Below are 23,128 nucleotides of genomic sequence, written 5' to 3' on the forward strand. Positions count from 1 at the left end.
GTTACTTCAGGTGCATCCTGAGAAACCTGTGTGCAAGTTAAGAAGCAACAGTTAGAGCTGGACATGGAACAACGGACTGATGCAAAATTGGGAAGAGTATGTCTAGGCTGTATATTGTCACATGGCTTATTTAACTCACATGCCAAGTGAATCATGTAAAATGCTGGGCTGGATAAATCACAAGCTGGAATCAAGATTTCCAGGAGAAATATCAACAACCTCAGATAGCAGATGATACTACTCTAATGGCTTCACTGGTGGCTTAGTCAGTAGAGTCTGTCTGCAACTTTGGAGACATGGGTTCAATCTCTGAGTAGGGAGGATCCCCTGGAGAAGGAAATGGCAACCCACTCTAGTATTCTTGCCTGGAGAATTCCATGGACAGAGGAGCCTGGTGGACTATGGTCCATGGTATCAAAAAGAGTCAGACATGACTAAGTGACCACTCTAATGGCAGAAGGTGAAGAGCAACTAAAGAGCATCTTGATGAGGGTGAAAGAGGAGAATGAAGAAGCTGGCTTAAAAGAAAAATTAAAAAAAAAAACAAAAAACAAAAAACTGACATCATGGCATTTGGGCCTAACACTTCATGGCAAATAGACAGGGAAGAATTGAAAACAGTGACAGATTTTATTTTCTTGGGCTCCAAAATCACCCAGGATGGTGACTGAAGTCATGAAATTAAAAGATGCTTGCTCCTTAGAAGAAAAGCTATGACCAACATATTCAGCATATTAAAAAGTAGAGACATCACTTTGCCAAAAAAGGTCCATTTAGTCAAAGCTATGGTTTTCCAGTAGTTATTATGGATGTGAGAGCTGGACAATAAAAAAGACTGAAAGCCAAAGAGTGGATGTTTTCAAATTGTGGTACTGGAGAAGACTCTTGAAAGTCTTGAAAGCAAGAAAATCAAACTAGGAATACTCATTGGAAGGACTCATGCTAAAGCTGAAGTTCCAATTCTTAGGCTACCTAATGTGAAGAGCTAACTCATTGGAAAAGACACTAATGTTGGGGAAAATTGAGGGCAGGAAAAGAAGGGGGCGATAGAGGATGAGATGGTTGGATGATATCACTGACTCAATGAACATGAGTTTGAGCAAACCCTGGGAGACAGTGAAGGACAAGGGAGCCTGGCATGCTACAACCCATGGAGTCACAAAGTATGCAACACAACTTAGGGACTAAACAACAAAGAGACCCTGGAGAGCTCCCCTGTCCCTTCTATCATGTGAAGTTACAGTGAGGAGGCAGTTGTCTGTGAATCAGGAAGCAGTTTCTCACCAGACACTGAATGTGCATTCACCCTAATCTTGGACTTCCCAGCTTTCAAATCTGTGAGAAGTAAATATGTGCTGTTCATAAGCCACCAAGTCTATGGTATTCTATTTCAGTTTCAGTTCAGTCACTCAGTCATGTCCGACTCTATGCAACCCCATGAACCGCAGCACACCAGGCCTCCCTGTCCATCACCAACTCCTGGAGTCCACCCAAACCCATGTCCATTGAGTCGGTGATGCCATCCAACCATCTCATCCTCTGTTGACCCCTCCTCCTCCTGCCCTCAATCTTTCCCAGCATCAGGGTCTTTTCAAATGAGTCAGTTCTTCACATCAGGTGGCCAAAGTATTGGAGTTTCAGCTTCAACATCAGTCCTTCCAATGAACACCCAGGACTGATCTCCTTTAGGATGGACTGGTTGGATCTCCTTGCAGTCCAAGGGACTCTCAAGAGTCTTCTCCAACAACACAGTTCAAAAGCATCAACTCTTCAGCACTCAGCTTTCTTTATAGTCCAACTCTCACATCTATACATGACTACTGGAAAAACCATAGCTTTGACTAGACGGACCTTTGTTGACAAAGTAATGTCTCTGCTTTTAAATAAGCTGCCTAGGTTGGCCGTAACTTTCCTTCCAAGGAGTAAGCATCTTTTAATTTCGTGGTGGCAATCACCATATGCAGTGATTTTGGAGCCCAAAAAAATAGTCAGCCACTGTTTCCTCTGTTTCCCCATCTATTTGCCATGAAGTGATGGGACGGGATGCCATGATCTTAGTTTTCTGAATTTTGAGCTTTAAACCAACTTTTCTACTCTCCTCTTTCACTTTTATCAAGAGGCTCTTTAGTTCTTCTTCACTTTCTGCCATAAGGGTGATGTCATTTCTCCCGGCAATCTTGATTCCAGCTTGTGCTTCCTCCAGCCCAGCATTTCTCATGATGTACTCTGTATATAAGGTAAATAAGCAAGGTGACAATATACAGCCTTGACGTACTCCTATTCCTATTTGGAACCAGTCTGTTGTTCCATGTCGAGTTCAAATTGTTGCTTCCTGACCTGCATACAGGTTTCTCAAGAGGCAGGTCACATGGTCTGGTATTCCCATCTCTTTCAGAATTTTCCACAATTTATTGTGATCCACACAGTCAAAGACTTTGGCATAGTCAATAAAACAGAAGTAGAACTTTTTCTGGAACTCTCTTGCTTTTTTGACAATCCAATGCATGTTGGCAATTTGATCTCTGGTTCCTCTGCCTTTTCCATAACCAGCTTGAACATCTGGAAGTTCATGGTTCACATATTGCAGAAGCCTGGCTTGGAGAATTTTGAGCATTACTTTGCTAGCATGTGAGATGAGTGCAATTGTGCAGTAGTCTGAGCATTTTTTGGGATTGCCTTTCTTAGGGATTGGAATGAAAACTGACCTTTTCCAGTCCTGTGGCCACTGCTGAGTTTTCCAAATTTGCTGACATATTGAGTGCAGCACTTTCACAACATCATCATTCAGGATTTGAAATAGCTCAACTGGAATTCTGTCACCTCAACTAGCTTTGTTTGTAGTGATGCTTCCTAAGGCCCACTTGACTTCACATTCCAGGATGTCTAGCTCTAGGTAAGTGTGAGTGATCCTACCATCATGATTATCTGGGTCGTGAAGATCTTTTTTGTACAGTTCTGTGTATTCTTGTCACATCTTCGTAATATCTTCGGCTTCTGTTAGGTCCATACAATTCTCTTACAGTAGCCAAAACAACTGAGATACCTGCTTTGATGGATTCCTATTTTGTTTCATTCAAACTGTCTATTTTTCCGCTTGAATTCATATTCCCCAGAAAATCCATGACCTCTGAGTACCAGGACCTTCAATTGCTTATTATTTTATTTGGTCTTTCAACTACACAGCAAATATTTACAAAAGATCTACTTCATTACAGATAGTGTTGTATATACTGTACAGAAATAGATAAAACCAGTCTGTCCACTGAAGATGAGATGTGACCATCATCATCACCACCATCATCATGGAGAGAGCTAAGGGTAAAATTAGAAATATATGCAGGGAATAATGGCAATAGGATCAACGAAGAGAGGAATGAACTATGTGTGAACTACTTTTTAAATTTTTTAAAAGATGTTTATTTATTTTCTTTTGGGCTATTCTAGGTCCTCATTGCTGCCAGTGAGCTTCCTCCATTTTCAGGGAGACAGGGCCACTCTTTGCTGTGGTCTGCAGGCTTCTCACTGCAGTGTCTTCCCCTGTTGCAGAGCACAGGCTCGAGGAGTGGGCTTCAGTTTTCGTAGTGCGTGGGCTCAGTAGTTGTGGCTTATAGGCTTAGTTGCTCCACAGCATATAGAATACTCCTGAACCAGGGATCAAACCCACGTCCCCTACATTGGCAGGTGGATTCTTATCCCCTGAACTACCAGGGAAGTCCTGAGAACTACTTTTTTTGTTCTGTTCCTTTTAATGTCAGGTTCCCAAAATTATCTGTAATAATAGAATCCTCTAATACTGCTAATTAGCAAAATTGAAGCCTATTATAACTTTATTTTCTTGTATTTTTAAACTTACTGTAGTTTACTAAATATTCACTCTTACTGATATTCATTTAAAAGACATTTAAATGTGCTGCTAAACAGTGTTAGAATAAAAAATAGGCACTATGTGAAAGAACTATTCAGGTACCTCTACCCTTCTAGACTCAGCCATTTCCTTCCTGTCCCATGCATGATATGAAGCAGATTGTTCCAGCCAAGCCTCACACTGCTCCCCTCATTTGCCAGATTTACTCTGGTAGTATGCTTCAGTTTCTCTCCAGTTTCCAAATTAGTTACCAGCATCTTTAAAATCATAATTTGAAGTATGTGTGTCTTGAACTTGAGAGATAAGACTTCTGGAGGATATTTAAGTAAACTCGATTTATGCCCCTAGAAACTCCAAACAACTCTAAATTAACATCTTATTTGGCAGGACTGTAATTACAGGGGAAAGTCAGGTTTCAAAGGCATTGCTTTTAGAAATATACATCTAGCCACTTAAGTGATGACTTGCTTTGAGAAAGGACGAAGTGCTGAGCTGTCCTTGAACCGCACTGACAATTTCTCTCAGCAGTGACCTGAAGACAACAATGTGCACTCTGAAAGGGGACTGCCACAAATTTTAATCTGCCTGGCTTTCTGATCAGGCAAAATATAAATCATTTAATCAGCTTCCAACTTAGCATCAGGTACAACTAGTATAAATTTTCCTTCATAAAAGTTTCATCAAAGCTGGGAATGGTTGCACTGCCTTATCTTTTGCTAGAGGAATTACAGCCTGAGAAGATTGGCTGGTCATCATATGTGATTGATAGGCTTGGGGTGGATGGCCTTCATGCGGAGGAGTTCAAGTCTAAATAGCCTCTGCCGTCTCCTCCCTCTTTCCCTTAAAATAATGCTTTGCTTCATTTACTGCAAAGAAGCCAACTAGAAATTGTTTTTTGTTTCGCTTTTGTGTTTGTGTGTGTGTTTTTCCTGAAAACACTCTCACTTGCATCAATTTTTGGTTAGAAACAGAAATGGCAGGCATAATCTTCAGTATGTTTCTTGTTTCTTGTGAGCTAAATTCTGTATAAAATGCTAGAAGAATAAAAAGAATGATACAAGCCTACCAACTTTCCTACTGAAATTTATAAAATGAATATTATTAAATTAGGCATATTGCTATTAGCTATTTTATGGTTCTAATAAAGCAGCTGTGGGACTATAAGGTGGAAGATATTTCCAAGAAATGAAGGAAATGTGGATTCAAAACTTTAATAATCTTGCTAACTTACTTGCCTCTTTCACTTTTGTGATAATAAAACTGGCACCCGTCCAGTGGAAAAAATCATCTATGTAAGCCGGTAAAGAATCCACCTGCCAATGCAGGAGACACAATGGACACGAGTTTGATCCCTGGGTCAGGAAGATCTCCTGGAGGAGGAAATGGCATCCTATTCCAGTATTCTTGCCTGGAAAATTCCATGGACAGAGGAGCCAGGTGGGCTACAGTCCATGGAATCACTTGGAGTAAGATATGACTGAATGCATGCACACACACACACACACACACCAAAAAAATATTCAGAATGGTGAGAGACTCCTGATGGAATGATTAAATAGTCCTAATTATGAAACATTTCTAAGACAACTGATATTATGTTTCTCAAGTACTGGTCATATCAAGAACTAAGACATAAATCAGTGCTAACAAGTAAACAAGTAAATTAATTTTAAGGAATCTAATTTGCAGGAGGCTTACATCATTCATAATGTGTTTAAACCTAAAAGCCCCATCATTTCATACTTTTAAATCAATAAGTATCTGAATCGATTTACATTCCAATTCCATATAGCTTAATTTAATGTGTTTTTGCTGCATTATAGTAAAACTCAAAGTGGGGTAAACAGGAACAAAAAATTTATTCAAAAATTAAAAATTCAGTTGAAATGACTGAGGATAAGGTAAATGTTAAACAGTATACATCCTAAGAAGTAAAATATATATATTCTGAGAACCATCAACACATAATCAATTAAATCCTTAACACAAATGAATAAAATGTCTAAAATATCACTAGCCACAGACCAACTGTCTCACAAGAACAATCATTCTAGCTGATAGCAGAATGAGCTTTCTTCACAGATGGAAAGATGGAATACTAAGTTATCACACATGTGACAGAGGCAAACAAGGAATTTGTGATTACAATGTTAAACAAGCAAAATTTCTCTGAAAACCAAAGAGGCAAATTCTGAACCAAAAATCCTCGGAAAGTCAATCATAATTGACTTCTCAGTCACAGAATCCAATCAGTGCAAAGCAGCTGCTTCTCTCACATCCTGTTCACCATAACTCGACCCATGAAACGGCATGAAGTCTTAAAGAAAGTAGAATTCTAGAAGCTTCCAAGGGCCCCTTTATTCCCAGGTCTCAAATGTGAATAACCACCTCATTGAGGAGTCCATAATCACAAAACTCATTCCTCTATAAGGCCTTTTGCAGTTTCCACCAACTTTAGTGTACAGAGGAGTTGCGCAGCAGTTAATCTAAATGTCCTCCTAGATTTGAGTGTTTTGTTGTTTTGTTTTGTTTTGTTTTTGCCTAGAAATTTGAACCAGTTGGCCTGTTACCGGGCTTTCTCCATAGTCACACAACTCTTCAAGGAAATCTGATGGAGATTTACTGCTGTTGTTTTAAGTCTACATAAACAGTATACCAGAAATAAAAGAGGAAAAAAAAAAAAACTTTTTTAAATACAATAAAGAATCCTCAGGCAATGTGATACATTCTAGATGCACACTTTTGTTGGCTAGGTGAGAGACAGTAAAAACTGATTTGAAAAAGAAAATTTATAACTTCTGATCCCTGGTGTGCCTGGCTACAGTAAATGAAAAATAAAGAAATCCAGGACTATAAAAACAATGGATGTCAAAACCAGTTTGAGCTTGATTTATGTTTCTATTTCAGGAGGATAAAACAACACTTTTCATTGAGAGTGATGTTATTGGGCTGTTGGTCTTATTTAGCCTGAAGTTTACTGTCCATCATCTTCATTCTTCACTATAGACTTGGAGGCCTACATGTGACAGCTCCAAGGAACCGTCATTTCTCAGAAGCTCTGGGCCTTTTCTGGTCAATGCTTCCTCCTCCCCCTCAAGTGGAAAGTTCCACCATCTAGCCAGCTCTATAGTCCAGAAATCTCTAATTTTGTAGAGAGTACCTTCAATTTCTTTAAATTTTAAATTCCTTAAATGCATGAATTAATGAAAGAAAGTCTGTTCATAAACCTGTGACTCCTCCCCATATTTTACTCATTGAAAAGCTATTTTGCCTTAACCGCTAAATATTCCCCTCCTCTGGAAAATTATCAGACAAGCTCAAACTCCATCATCTCAGAGCTGTGCTCATTTGTGTACCCACAGATCAAATCAGGAAACCCAAAAGGGACCCCTTGATGACCATTTTCCTCATCTAAACTTCCTGGTGGCTTCACATTCCTCTCAGGATTAGGACAAATTCCTTTGCATGCACATATAGCCTTTTACTGTTTGGTCCCTGCTTCCCTCTTCACCTGAATCACCGATTCTGACCCCATCTACCCTCTTATCACTGTGTGTGCCAGATTGTTCTGCTGAATCTTCCTTTCTTGCTGTGCTCCTTCCTGCTCTCTCCTTCCATGGAATATTTACGTACACTATTTCCTCTCTCTGTGATGTCCTTTCCGTTCAGAATCCTAGGAATGCTTATACATCCTTTATATTTCAGCTCAAACATAACTTCCAAGGAGGTTTCCTGTCCATGCCCCTGAGGTCATATCAAAATATTATAGGAAAATATAAACCATATAGCTTTCCTCTGAGCTGAGCACAGGTGAATTTTCCATTTTTTAGTGATAACTTGATTAAACATACTTCTTATATAGTAAAATTCAATTAATTTACTTCAGTACTCCCAGTTTTCAGCACAATAAAACACACTAAATATTTCTTGAATGCATGAATAAATGAGGATATGTGTTCATGTCTAGAAAAATAAAATTATATGACTCCAAAGATATAAAATGAAGTAAATCCAAACTGTTAATTGAAATGATACAGGAAAAAAAAAAACAAAAAACATTATGGTAACATCATTCTCAAAATGTTCAACATTAGACACTTTTACACTATTAAATATTACTGAGGGCCTCAAAACACTTATGTTTGCATTGGTTATATTTAAAAATACCCACCATGTTAGACATTAAAAATGAAAACATACATTTATTTGTAAACTATCATTGAAAAAGCAAGAGAGTTCCAGAAAAAACATCTATTTCTGCTTTATTGAATATGCCAAATCCTTTGACTGTGTGGATCACAATAAACTGTGGAAAATTCTGAAAGAGATGGGAATACCAGACCACCTGACCTACCTCTTGAGAAACCTGTATGCAGGTCAGGAAGCAACAGTTAGAACTGGACATGGAACAACAGACTGGTTCCAAATAGGAAAAGGAGGACATCAAGGCTGTATATTATCACCTTGCTTATTTAACTTATATGCAGAGTACATCATGAGAAACGCTGGGCTGGAAGAAGCAGCAGATGGAATCAAGATTGCTGGGAGAAATATCAATAACCTCAGATATGCAGATGACACCACCCTTAAGGCAGAGAGTGAAGAGGAACTAAAAAGCCTCTTGATGAAAGTGAAAGAGGAGAGTGAAAAAGTTGGCTTAAAGCTTAACATTCAGAAAACTAAGATCATGGCATCTGGTCCCATCACCTCATGGGAAAATAGATGGGGAGACAGTGGAAACAGTGTCAGACTTCGTTTTTTTGGGCTCCAAAATCACTGTAGATGGTGACTGCAGCCATGAAATTAAAAGACGCTTACTCCTTGGAAGGAAAGTGATGACCAACCTAGATAGCATATTAAAAAGCAGAGACATTACTTTGCCAACAAAGGTCCATCTGGTGAAGGCTATGGTTTTTCCAGTAGTCATGTATGGATGTGAGAGTTGGACTGTGAAGAAAGCTGAGCACCGAAGAATTGATGCTTTTGAACTGTGGTGTTGGAGAAGACTCTTGAGAGTCCCTTGGACTGCAAGGAGATCCAACCAGTCCAACCTAAAGGAGATCAGTCCTGGGTGTTCATTGGAAGGACTGATGCAGAAGCTGAAACTCCAGTACTTTGGCCATCTCATGTGAAGAGTTGACTCATTGGAAAAGACCCTGATGCTGGGAGGGATTGGGGGCAGGAGAAGAAGGGGACGACAGAGGATGAGATGGCTGGATGGTATCACTGACTCGATGGGCATGAGTTTGAATAAACTTCGGGAGCTGCTGATAGACAGGGAGGCCTGGCTTACTGCAATTCATGGGGTCGCAAAGAGTCGGACACGACTGAGTGACTGAACTGAACTGATTTCAAAAATAAGTAAAATAAATCCAATACATGTTAACATCTTTTCCTAAACAAAACAACAACTAAGAGAAATGGCTTTGTTTTTACATGGGAATAATCTCTTTAATATTTGATAATAAAAGACAGATTCTCAGATACCCTTTTGTTGCAATATCACATATCAGGTAGCCTCTAGAAAACTGTACGTGTAAGAAAATGAGAATGAAAAAAAATAAAAAGAATTTTATGATGTATTATGAAAATAATTTTACTCTTGCTGACCCTGAGAAAGCATGTACCCACACTCATCCCAGAGATTTTCACTTTGAGAACCACCAATATAAGTTATTCTCCAAACAGGTACATTTTTGAAAACAAAAGAGTGCGCTACAAATATTTATGCTAGACTATGAAGCATAAATATAGGTTATCATTAATATGATAATAAATGTTTATAGAGTTACACTAACTAAGATATTGTATACAGTTTTTTCCCCAGAAACAGCAGGAAATTAGTTTTAGCACACGCTGCAGATACCAAAACTCATAGGTGTTCAAGTTCCCTAGTCTCCCCTCTGTCCACAGGTTCCAAATCTAAGGATTCAAGTTTAAGTTTGTAATCAGCAGTTGGTTGAAACTGCAGTTGTGGAACCCAGAATCTACCAATATGAAGGGCCAATTATATGTTTATTTTTTAAATTAGGTATATAAGTGGATCCATGCAGTTCAAAACTGTATTGTTCAAGATAGATAGATAGTCACTAGTCGTATCCGGCTCTTTGCGACCCCATGGACTGTAGCCTACCAGTCTTCTCCATCCATGGAATTTTCCAGGCAAGAATACCAGAGTGGGTTGCCATTTCCTTCGCCAGGGGATTTTCCTGACCCAGAGATCAAACCCGGGTTTCCCACATTGCAGGCAGACATTCTACCCTCTGAGCCACCAGGGACTCAGCCAAGAGTCATCGTAACTCAAAACAAATATAGACCATATAAGATGCAAAGTTTTCCTATGAGGCTGTAAACTTTTTAAAATTTGCATATACTTTTGTTTACTCCCAAGAATTAGCATAGTACTTTATACAAAATAGGTTTTCCAAGGATACATAATGAAGAAATGAATCAGTTACTGGGCAAAGGAAGAACTAAATGATAACTCTGATGGCATGTTTCCCAGGCCTTACATTCTTTTCTGAAATGCACTAAGGAGACTGATTGAATACTGTTGGAGTGATTCTACCATAATATTCCCTATTTCTTCCAAGTCACAACTTTGCAGGATATTTATTACAAACCTATGAAGACAAAATCTGTGAAGCAGAATACAAAGTCTTCTATATGGTCTGATTGGAGTGCCACAGAGCCCTTCATCCTGAAAAACTATTCCCTACTCTAGCTGTACTTGAAATATATTGACCGCAGTTGCTAAGAATTATCATTCATCCTTCTCTATGCCAATTTTTAAATGTTAAGTATGTTTGGGAGAAATACTCCATCCCTCATTTAAGAGTAATGTAGCCACTCAACCCTAATCTTATATTCGGGTACTTAAGATTTCCCGAGAAATCAAACACACACATACACACACACACACACACACACAGCACACAGACACACACACACAGCATATACCACTTACAAAAGGATACTTAATCCTATTTTTTAACCAAGATAGAAAACTTCCTGAGTTTGAGATGGCCTTAGATATTTTCTCTTTCACAGAGATAAACTTAAACATGAAAACATTCTCGGGTGCAATATAGATTTAGGATAATAAGAAATGTTAAGCACAGAGAGAAGTGATTTAGTTAGTTGATAAGAACTAACTCACCAAATGGGCTTCCCTGGTGGCTCAGTGATAAAGAATCCTCCTGCAATGCAGGAGCTGTGAGTTTCATCCCTGGGTCAGGAACTAACTCCAGTACTCTTTCCTGGAGAATCCTAGGGACAAAGGAGCCTGGTGGGCTATATAGTTCATAGGGTCACCAAGAGTCAGACATGACTGAGTGAGCATGCATGCACAACTCATCAAATACATAGAACCATTTTACTAAGAAAAAGTTTAGTGATTAAGAATTAAGATCAATGATATATTTTAAATAGTTTATACACTATTTTCATATATATTTTTAAAAAATAGTACTTCAGTACTTTTACAGAGAAAAGTGAATGGAAAGAAAGGGTAAATATGTCTTCTAATTACTGTTTTGAATCTATTAATGGCTATTACTCTATCATATGAATTGATTCGAATCATTTTCCAGAAGTCATATCTATATAAAAACGCTAAAAACTGAAAATGGTGTAGAGAAATATAATTTGTTAAATGATTTACTTATTTATTTCATACTGGTAAAAATGAATTATTAATTCTCTTTCTAATTCAGTTCAGTTCAGTCGCTCAGTCCTGTCCGACTCTCTGCGACTCCATGAACCGCAACACACAAGCCTCCCTGTCCATCCCCAACTCCTGGAGTCCACCCAAACCCATGTCCATTGAGTCAGTGATGCCATCCAACCATCTCGTCCTCTGCCTTCCCCTTCTCCTCCTGCCTTCAATCTTTCCCAGCATCAGGGTATTTTCCAATGAGTCAGCTCTTCACATCAGGTGGCCAAAGTACTGGAGTTTCAGCTTCAAAATCAGTCCTACCAATGAACACCCAGGACTGATCTCCTTTAGGATGGACTGGTTAGATCTCCTTGCAGCCCAAGGGACTCTCAAGAGTCTTCTCCAACACCACAGTTCAAAAGCATCAATTCTTTGGCACTCAGCTTTCTTTATAGTTCAACTCTCATATCCTTACATGACCACTGGAAAAATCATAACCTTGACTAGAAAGAATTTTGTTGACAAAGTAATAGCTCTGCTTTTTAATATGCCATCTAGGTTGGTCATAACTTTCCTTCCAAGGAGTAAGCGTCTTTTAATTTCATGGCTGCAGTCACCATCTACAGTGATTTTGGAGCCCAAAAAAACGAAGTCTGACACTGTTTCCACTCTTTCCCCATCTATTTGCCATGCAGTGATGGGACCGGATGCCACAATCTCAGTTTTCTGAATGTTGAGCTTAAGCCAACGTTTTCACTCTCCTCTTTCACTTCCATCAAGAGGCTCTTTAGTTCTTCCTCACTTTCTACCATAAGGGTGGTGTCATCTGCATATCTGAGGTTATTGATATTTCTCCCGGCAAACTTGATTCCAGCTTGTGCTTCCACAAGACCAGTGTTTCTCATGATGTACTCTGCATATAAGTTAAATAAGCAGGGTGACAATATACAGCCTTGATGTACTCCTTTTCCTATTTGGAACCAGTCTGTTGTTCCATGTCCAGTTCTAACTGTTGCTTCCTGACCTGCATACGGGTTTCTCAAGAGGTAGGTAAGGTGGTCTGGTATTCCCATCTCTTGAAGAATTTTCCATAGTTTATTGCGATCCACAAAGTCAAAGGCTTTGGCATAGTCAATAAAGCAGAAATAGATGTTTTTTCTGGAACTCTTTTGCTTTTTTGATGATCTAACAGATCTTGGCAATTTGATCTCTTGTTCCTCTGCCTTTTCTAAAACCAGCTTGAACATCTGGAAGTTCACGGTTCATGTGAATCACACCATCGTGAGTATCTGGGTCATGAAGATCTTTTTTGTACAGTTCTTCTGTGTATTCTTGCCACCTCTTCTTTATATCTTCTGCTTCTGTTAGGTCCCTACCATTTCTGTCCTTTATTGATCCCATCTTTGCATGAAAAATCTTTCTAATTAGGCATATTAATATTCCTTTTTCTACAAGGGATTTAAATTCATAAAAAGCTAGATTTGAATATAAGTGATATAACATACATGTATAAATAACTAAAATATAAGGGACTGATCCAAAGTTTTGGTGGTTTCCAGAGAAAGGGGGTATTACTTTGGGTTTTGGTCATTTAGGGAAAAGAAACATAGATTTAAGCCACTGTTGGGTACATACAAGATAAGTTCTTCTCTTGAAAATGAAATGGACCAGGTAAAAGAATTACCCTCAGAATGGTCCAAGAAGACAAAGTGAGTGGAGGGCTAGTTTCCTCTGGGAGAAAAGAGAATCACAGTTAGTTTTCAGTTGTATTGTTAGGAAATAGAGGTGGAAACATGACTGATAGTAGTAAAAAAAAAAAAAAATTACAAGGAAAGTTGGCAAAATGGAAGGTGAAGATATAATAAAAGGATTCACACAGATGTTTACTGTCAAGATAATTGAGAGGTAAGAGGAGCAAGGAAGATGTTCTGCTTCCAGACCCATTTGTGAACATGATATATGCACGGTAGCCACATTTGATTAAATAGGTAACCAGAATTTCAGCTTAGAATATAGGATGTAAAAATGTAGTAGAAGGAAAGATATGTCTTATTCATGTTTTTACCTCCAGAATGTATATTAATAGTTCCAGGAACTTAGCAAGTGCTTGAGAAATGGTTTTTGATTGAGGACTCAGTGTACAGTATGGATTAGTTGGCTCAAGGCAGGTAAATGTGGATCTAAGCCTATATGAAAGACAGTTGGAGGTAGACTACAGGAGTCTTGTCTGTCCAGATAGATTACATTCTATTAGATTTCAATACATTGTCATAATAGAGCTAACTATTTAAAGAAATACTTTAGGAAGATTTTTTTCAATAGCAAGTTACATTTAGGACACATTGGAGAATGAGATTTCAAGCTATAGATGTCAGCTTTATGAAGGAAAACCTCGCATCTGGAGAAAACATACAATGAAGGAACTAGAGAAATGAAATTTATTGATTTTTTAAATGCCAGGCACTACATTACACACATTGGGTACATTCTAATTGCCTTCCTTTTCCTACAATGTTTTCATGTGCATTTTCATATGCGAATGGAATACGAAATGGCAACTCACTCCAGTATTGAGGCCTGGAAAATTCCATACAGTCCAGAAATGTGAGGCTCAGATATTTTAAGTAATGAAAATTACACAAAATGAAGCTAGGATTTAACCTTAACTTTAAAGCCTATACTATTTCTACTATAACAAAAGTTACATTCTGGGAAGAACCTACTTCAAAGTTGATTAAAAGATTTTATGGAAGATCAAAGGTTTGAACATCAGTGCTGGAGGTTAAGAATGCCATGAATTCTTGCCTACGTTTCCCATAGAGATGTGGAGTCAAGTTTTCCCCTTCTCATGGAATCCATGCTGTGACTTCTTTTGACCAATGGGATGTGACAGAAATCATACTGCATATCCCCCAAGGCTAGGTTATAAGTCTTTGAGTTTCTGTCAAGTCTCTTGGAAAGCTCACTCTAGGGGAAGCCAGCCATCATGTAAAAAGTTTGACTCTCCTGAGAGTACCATGCTTCAAGAACCTCAAATCACCTGGAGAGATCCTGGTGAATGAGATGTCATGTGAAACAGCAGGGCCACAAAGTAACACGGCTCCAGACTTGAGAGTGAAGAAGCATCCTTGCAAGTGAATCTTCGAGCCCAAGCCACCCAGCTGATGCCATCTGAGGATCAGGCCCAGATCATCTTGTCAAGTCTTCTCCAATTCCTGACCCCTCAAACTATAGTCGAAATAAAATGGCTACTTTGAGTTGCTAAGTTTTGGGGTAAACTGTTGAACAGTAATACAAAATTGGAAGAGCCAGAGAGAGCAAAAGTCACAATGCTATCATTGGCTATTTTTAAAATGTGTATCAAATGTTGTTGACATTTGTAAGCATTGAGTCTTATGTAAATAATAGAATGATTAATGAGACGTTAAATCAGATTATTCCAATAAAGTAACATCACACACACATACATACACACATCCACACACACACACATTAAGCAAACTAAAAACATGAAGAAAAAAAAATAGCAAGGGAAAATGAAATGTGAAGAGAGGAAAATTCTAGTAGTCAGCACTGATCTGTCAAATAGGACTCATTCTGATATTTACAGAGTTTTATCTCAAAGGGTCATTTTAGAAACCCTGCTTACCTCTGTGGGAATCCTTTAGCCCTAGTGACCCACCTTCGGTGCCCTACCCCACAGCTAGGTCAGTTAAAATCAATTCTCAGTTAAAAATCAACCAACAAGGAAAGACTTAAAGGAAAGGAGAGACTTGACAAAGATTCTATTGAAACCTCTCTGCACTTTACACATTTGGGCCTAGGAATGTAATAAGCATTTGCTAGTCATCCTGGGAAAAGCTATTTTCTCTCCTCTCAGCTAGACCAAAAGAATGAGGCAAAAAATGCTTTGTCTAAAAAATCTCCTTTTTCAAAGAAACTAATATTAGACTGTAAACTAAGAAAGGTGCTGTGCTTTCAGAAAGCATTTCACCAAACTCATTGATTGTTTCCTGCCCATAGATAATCCTGAGTAAGTATGCTCATTGATTTATGTCAGTTCTAAAAGCCCCAATTCTGAATTATTCCAGTGCATTTCAAGCCAACCAATTCTAATTTATTTCTCTATTCTATGGACTGCATAAGAAATTTTCAGTCATTTCAAGATTTTTTAAAGTATAAAACATTGTGAAATGCTCATATCTTTGCTAAATATTTCACATTTCAAAATGATCTGTTGATGGGCACCATGAAACTTTAAATGGAGTTAAATATATGTGTGTTTAGGTCATATACCATGATCTGTCAAAGACCTTCAATGTGTCTGACAGCACTCAACGATTTGATCTGGGCATTTGTTTCTATGTTGTCTTCAGTGGTGACAGTCAGTCAGTATAAGATTCTAGTAGTCATTTGACTTTAGGTAATAACTGGTGTAAATCATTATTGCTGCACAGGCTCAGAAACATAGTGTTCATCTTTAAACTGGCATGATCACTCTTATTTTCCTTTCTTAAAGCTTATCATAAATACCAGCAATTGACAAGATCTGGTTTTCCATAGATTTCCCACAGCAAATATTGAAATATGTCGACCCATAAAACACTTCACGAAGTAATATGGCACAATAACTCTAGCAGAAACAACTTTCACAATTCTTCACTTCTGTCTCCCTCTGTATGTTACATGTAAATGAATTTATCATGTTAAAAGATTCCAAATTCACAAGTTCAGCGTGCTCAAAAAAGAAGCTCAGGCTGGTTTGTTTATCTTGGATTTCTTGCACTTTGATAGTATCTGGCACATAATGGATGCCCATAAATAGTTGCTCAATTAGTAAAAAAAAAAAAAAGGTAAACATTTTAATTGCCCTCAAATGACTAAGGCAAAATAATATACATAATATAGAAATAACTGATTTCTATACAAATTATTACAAAACAAAAATGGACCCAAAGACATAGAAAACAAACTTACAGTTACAAAAGAAGAAAGGGAAGGGGGAAGGAAAAATTCAGAGGTTGGGATTAACATATAGCTGAATCACTATTCTGTACACCTGAAATTAATATTACATTGTAAACCAACTATATTTTTTTAAAAAGTAGATTATTGGAAAAACATTCAAAGTTCCATACTTGCCCTTCCCAAATTTCATTCTGTTTCACTTCTGTGTCCCAGAGGACTTCCAATCTAGACTCGCTATTCTTTGAACAGTTTTACCACAAGTGTTTGTATTTTTCACCAAGAGACTGCTTGTTTTGCCTGCTTTTAACCACTATATAATTGTCAAATATATCTTCTTCAGAAACTTTTTTACAATTTCCTTTACCCTGCTGCGAGATTCACTATGATCACTCATCTTTGCTGCTCTGTGGTATTCCATTGTACATGAACATAACCCTGTCTTCTGTTCATGGCTTTTCTTGTTCCAGTTTTTATACACATACAAACATTTCTGTTAGAAATACTTTAATATGTGTAAGTTTCCTGGTATGTGTGTGTGATGATTTCTCAAGGGTGTGTAAACACGTACTTTCACAGAGTATATTGCAAGGAGTAGAGTTGTTAGCTAAGCACTGTGCATATTTTCACCTTTTTCTGAAAATGCCATAATGTTTCCCACTGTGACTATATACATATGCATACTTAACATTAGTGTCTAAAATTTCCAGCTGCTGACATTCTCACCACCATTTGATATTCTACTAATATTTCAAGTAAAGTATGTTTTAAAAGCTATTGAACTAGTTTTGAAGGATTAAAAACTAAAGAATCAGACTTTTCTCTCTAAAAAAGCAAGAATAGCTAAGTGAGAAGAATTGTGTGTTCCAACAACACAAGAGAAGATTCAGTACATGGACATCACTAGATGGTCAATCCTAAAATCAGATGGATTATATTCTTTGCATCCAAAGATGGAGAATCTCTATACAGTCAGCAAAAAACAAGACCAGGAGATGACTCAGATGATGAACTCTTTATTGCCAATTTCAGACTTAAATTGAAGAAAGTAGGGAAAGCCACGAGACCATTCAGCTATGACCTAAATCCAATCCCTCACGATTATACAGTGGAAGTGAGACATAGATCCATGTGATTAGATTTGATAGACAGAGTGCCTGAAGAACTATGGCTGAAGGTTTGTGACATTGTACAGGAGATGGGGATCAAGACGATCCCCAAGAAAAAGAAATGCAAAAAAGCAAAATGGCTGTCCGAGAAGGCCTAACAAATATCTGTGAAAAGAAGAGAATAAAAAAACAAAGGAGAAAAGGAAAGATATACCCATTTTAATGCAGAGTTCCAAAGAATAGCAAGGAGAGATAAGAAAGCTGTCCTCAGTGATCAGTGCAAAGAAAGAGAGGGAAAAAATAGAATGCAAAAGACTAGAGATCTCTTCAAGAAAATTAGAGATACTAAGGGAATATTTCATGCAAAGATGGGCTCAATAAAGGACAGAAATTGCACGGACCTAAAGAAGCAGAAGATATTAAAAAGAGGTGGCAAGACTACACAGAAGAACTATAGAAAAAAGATCTTCATGACCCAGATAATCACAATGGTGTGATCACTCCCCTAGAGCCAGACATCCTGGAATGTGAAGTCAAGTGGGCCTTAGGAAGCATCACTACAAACAAAACTAGTGGAGGTGATGAAATTCCAGTTGAGCTATTTCAAATCCTAAAGGAAGATGCTATGAAGTGCTGCACTCACTATGCCAGCAAATTTGGAAAACTCAGCAGTGGCCACAGAACTGAAAAACGTGTTTTCATTCCAATCCCAAAGAAAGGCAATGTCAAAGAATGCTCAGACTACCGCACAAGTGTGCTTATCTCACACACTAGCAAAGTAATGCTCAAAATTCTCCAAGCCAGGCATCAAGAATACATGAACCGTGAACTTCCAGATGTTCAAGCTGGTTTTAGAAAAGGCAGAGGAATCAGAGATCAAATTGCCAACATCCGTTGGATCATTGAAAAAGCAAGAGAGTTCCAGAAAAACATCTATTTCTGCTTTATTGACTATGCCAAAGTGACTGTGTGGCTCACAATAAACTGTGGAAAATTCTGAAAGAGATGGAAATACCAGCCCACCTGACCTGCCTCCTGAGAAATCTGTATGCAGGTTGGGAAGCAACAGTTAGAACTAGACATGGAACAACAGACTGGTTCCAAATAGGAAAAGGAGTACATCAAGGCTGTATATTGTCACTGTGCTTCTTTAACTTGTATGCAGAGTACATCATGCGAAATGCCAGACTGGATGAAGCACAAGCTGGAATCAAGATTGCAGGAAAAAATATCAATAATCTCAGATATGCAAATGATACCAGCGTTATGGCAGAAACTGAAGAAGAAGTAAAGAGCCTCTTGATGGAAGTGAAAGAGGAGAGTGAAAAGTTGGCTTAAAGCTCAACATTCATCAAACTAAGATCATGGCATCCAGTCCCATCACTTCATCTCAAATAGGTGGGGAAACAGTGGAAACAGTGAGAGACTTTATTTTTGGAGGCTCCACAATCACTGTATATGGTGACTGCCACCATGAAAATAAAAGATGCTTACTCCTTGGAAGAAAAATTTTGACCAACCTAGGCAGCTTATTAAAAAGCAGAGACATTACTTTGCCAACAAAGGTCTGTCTAGTCAAGGCTATGCTTTTTCCAGTAGTCATGTATGGATGTGAGAGTTGGGCTATAAAGAAAGCTGAGCACCAAAGAATTGATGCTTTTGAACTGTGGTGTTGGAGAAGACTCTTGAGAGTCCCTTGGACTGCAAGGAGATCCAACCAGTCCATCCTAAAGGAGATCAGTCCTGAATAGTCACTGTAAGGACTGATGCTGAAGCTGAAACTCCAACACTCTGCCCATCTGATTCGAAAAACTGACTCATTTGAGAAAACCCTGGTGCTGGGAAAGATTGAAGGAGAGAGCAGAAGGTGATGTCAGAGGATAAGATGGTTGGATGGTATCACTGACTCAATAGACATGAGCTTGAGTAAGCTCTGGGAGTTGGTGATAGACAGGGAGGCCTGGTGTGCTGCAGGGGTTGCAAAGAGTTGGGGTTGCAAAGAGTTGGACACAACTGAGTGACTGAACTGACTGAGAAGAAGAAATGCTACTACATAGTTTTTTAATCAACAAAAGCAATTATCTCAATACGTATATGGTCTAATATAATTTAATAGCTAAACATGCAATAGCCAAGAAGCCAATTTGTCATTTTAGGTTCTTATTACTTAAAATGGACTATCTTATCAAAGCAAGCTAATAAACAGTTCAAAAGTCCTCAACAATAATATATTTTTATTTCTAAAGTAGACAAGACAAGGATTTCATATTCCAACATTTATCCTATGGAACATTTGAATTGTGATATATTACATAGAGATGGGATATTGTGTTCTAGTGAGTCTGAGTTTAATTTGGTTCTAAAATACTCACTACTGTAGGTTATCTTAGTCTTTATTATGTTAATGTACATTTTAAATAATAGCAAATGAAGAAACAGACAAAGGATTAATCTCAAAAATATACAAGCAACTCCTGAAGCTCAATTCCAGAAAAATAAATGACCCAATCAAAAAATGGGCCAAAGAACTAAACAGACATTTCTCCAAAGAAGACATACAGATGGCTAACAAACACATGAAAAGATGCTCAACATCACTCATTATCAGAGAAATGCAAATCAAAACCACAATGAGGTACCATTACACGCCAGTCAGGATGGCTGCTATCCAAAAGTCTACAAGCAATAAATGCTGGAGAGGGTGTGGAGAAAAGGGAAGGAACCCTCTTACACTGTTGGTGGGAATGCAAACTAGTACAGTCACTGTGGAAAACAGTGTGGAGATTTCTTAAAAAACTGGAAATAGAACTGCCATATGACCCAGCAATCCCACTTCTGGGCATACACACTGAGGAAATCAGATCTGAAAGAGACACGTGCACCCCAATGTTCATCGCAGCACTGTTTATAATAGCCAGGACATGGAAGCAACCTAGATGCCCATCAGCAGATGAATGGATAAGGAAGCTGTGGTACATATACACCATGGAATATTACTCAGCCATTAAAAAGAATTCATTTGAACCAGTCCTAATGAGATGGATGAAGCTGGAGCCCATTATACAGAGTGAAGTAAGCCAGAAAGATAAAGAACATTACAGCATACTAACACATATATATGGAATTTAGAAAGATGGTAACGATAACCCTATATGCAAAACAGAAAAAGAGACACAGAAATACAGAACAGACTATTGAACTATGTGGGAGAAGGTGAGGGTGGGATATTTCAAAAGAACAGCATGTATACTATCTATGGTGAAACAGATCACCAGCCCAGGTGGGATGCATGAGACAAGTGCTCGGGCCTGGTGCACTGGGAAGACCCAGAGGAATCGGGTGGAGAGGGAGGTGGGAGGGGGGATCGGGATGGGGAATACGTGTAACTCTATGGCTGATTCATATCAATGTATGACAAAACCCACTGGGAAAAAACAAAAAATAAAGGAGAAATCGAAAAAAAAAACCAAAACATTAACCGGTAGCAGAAAAAAAAAAAAAAAAAGAAATATCTACAAGGAGAACCTAATATAGGAGTGCTATACAGTCCATGCAATTCTCCAGGCCAGAATACTGGAGTGGATAGCCATTCCCTTCTTCAGAGGATTTTCCCAACCGAAGGATCAAACCCAGGTGTCCTACATTGCAGGTGGATTCTTTACCAGCTGAGCTACAAGGGAAGCCCACCTAATATTTAGTATTTTCCAAACTTTTTAGATGACAGAACCCTTTTGTTTGTAGAGTTCCATGAAACATAGTTTTGGGATTGTGAAAGTGAAAGTGTTATTTGCTCAGTTGTATTCAAATGTTTGGGATCCCATGAAGCCTGCCAGGCTCCTATGCTCATGGAAATCTCCAGGCAAGAATACTGGAGTGGGTTCCATTTCCTTCTCTAGGGGATTTTCCCAACCCTGGGATTGAACTCAGGTCTCCTGCATTGCAGGCAGATTCTTTACCATCTGAGCTACCAGAGAAATCCAGAAATACTGGAGTGGGTAGCCCATCTCGTCTCCAGGGATTCTTCCCGACCCAGGAATTGAACCGGAATTTCCTGCATTGCAGGCGGATTCTTTACCAGCTAAGCTACCAGGGAAGCCCAGGGAATGTTTCACATAATATTTGCATAAAAGCTTTACAATGCAAAACTGTGCCTTGTACCTTTGTCTGAAGCCTATATCCCATTCTTTGATAAGATGGATTTTTACAAATGTAAATGATATGTTACTTTAGGGAATGTGAATTTATATAGCTTTTCCAAAAGGCAAAATGATGATCTTTACAAAAATTTTAGACACTTTTAGCTTAAGATTGTATTTTTAGTCTATTATACCTATGAATAATGTTTGGACCTTATATTTTTTAGCACTAGAAATTATCCTTGTGCTTATTCACTCAGTGGTGTCTGACTGTGCAATCCCATGGACTATATAGTCTGCCAGTCTCCTCTACCTATGGAATTTTCCTGGCAAGAATATTGGAGTGGGTTGCCATTTCCTACTCCAGTCCTTACAAAATAATGAATGATTCATTCAAATATGTGCTCAAAGATGGTAAAAATTAGAAGCAACTTAAATTTATAACAATAAACCTTAGTTACACTAAAGTACATTGACAAGATAGAAAGCATGCAAGCTGTAAAAATCTATTCAAAACAATCCAAAATTATCTCATATCACAAGGAAATATTTATAAAATGCAAGAATAAGTTTAAATATATAAGTATTTAAAGCACATATGTGCATATATTAAAAAGGAAATAAAAGTAGAAAGAAAACACATTAAAATCTTAATAGTGGTAATCACTAAGTGGTAGAATGAGGATTAATTTTAATTTATTTATAAAATTTCATTTTTCCCAAGTGATCTATACTTAATGAGTGTTGTTTTACCAGTAAGAAGAGGTAATCAAATATTAATAAATTTAAAAATAGTCATTGAAATTCAACTTTAAAACCAGTGAACAATTAAAATCTTTGAGACTTATTTTATAAGATTCAAGCAGAAACTGAACATATACTACATTTTACTCATATACAATACAATTATGAACAATATATTTTGCACTATATAATTTTACCATATATATACACATATATATGTATACATATCATACATGTATATGTAATACATAACATACAGTAGATATAAAAGGCCCATTGGCATTTTACCTGGGCCCAACATTGGAATGGCTTTGCCTTGGTTATGTGGGTGAGCTAATTTTTAAGTGGACAAGAGAAATCTTCCATATATGCTTCCTTGACACTTTGAACTTTGTACATGCTAACCCATAATACAGTAATTTACCTTGAAGTAAAGAAAAATATAAATTATAGGAGCCTTTCTACATTTGAATATGAAAAGGGCATAAGAAAACAGTGTGGAAAGACAGAAAACTGTACTTATATGTTTGTAAATACTTTTTATCTTATATTTACACATATTCTGATATCACTTTTCCATTTAGTTTATAGTTGGTAGCAGGCAGGAGGAAGGATAAGAAGGGCCATGACTATATACTATATTTGAATTTGA

Source organism: Cervus canadensis, chromosome 26, assembly GCF_019320065.1.
Source record: "Cervus canadensis isolate Bull #8, Minnesota chromosome 26, ASM1932006v1, whole genome shotgun sequence".
NCBI classification, from domain to species: domain Eukaryota; kingdom Metazoa; phylum Chordata; class Mammalia; order Artiodactyla; family Cervidae; genus Cervus; species Cervus canadensis.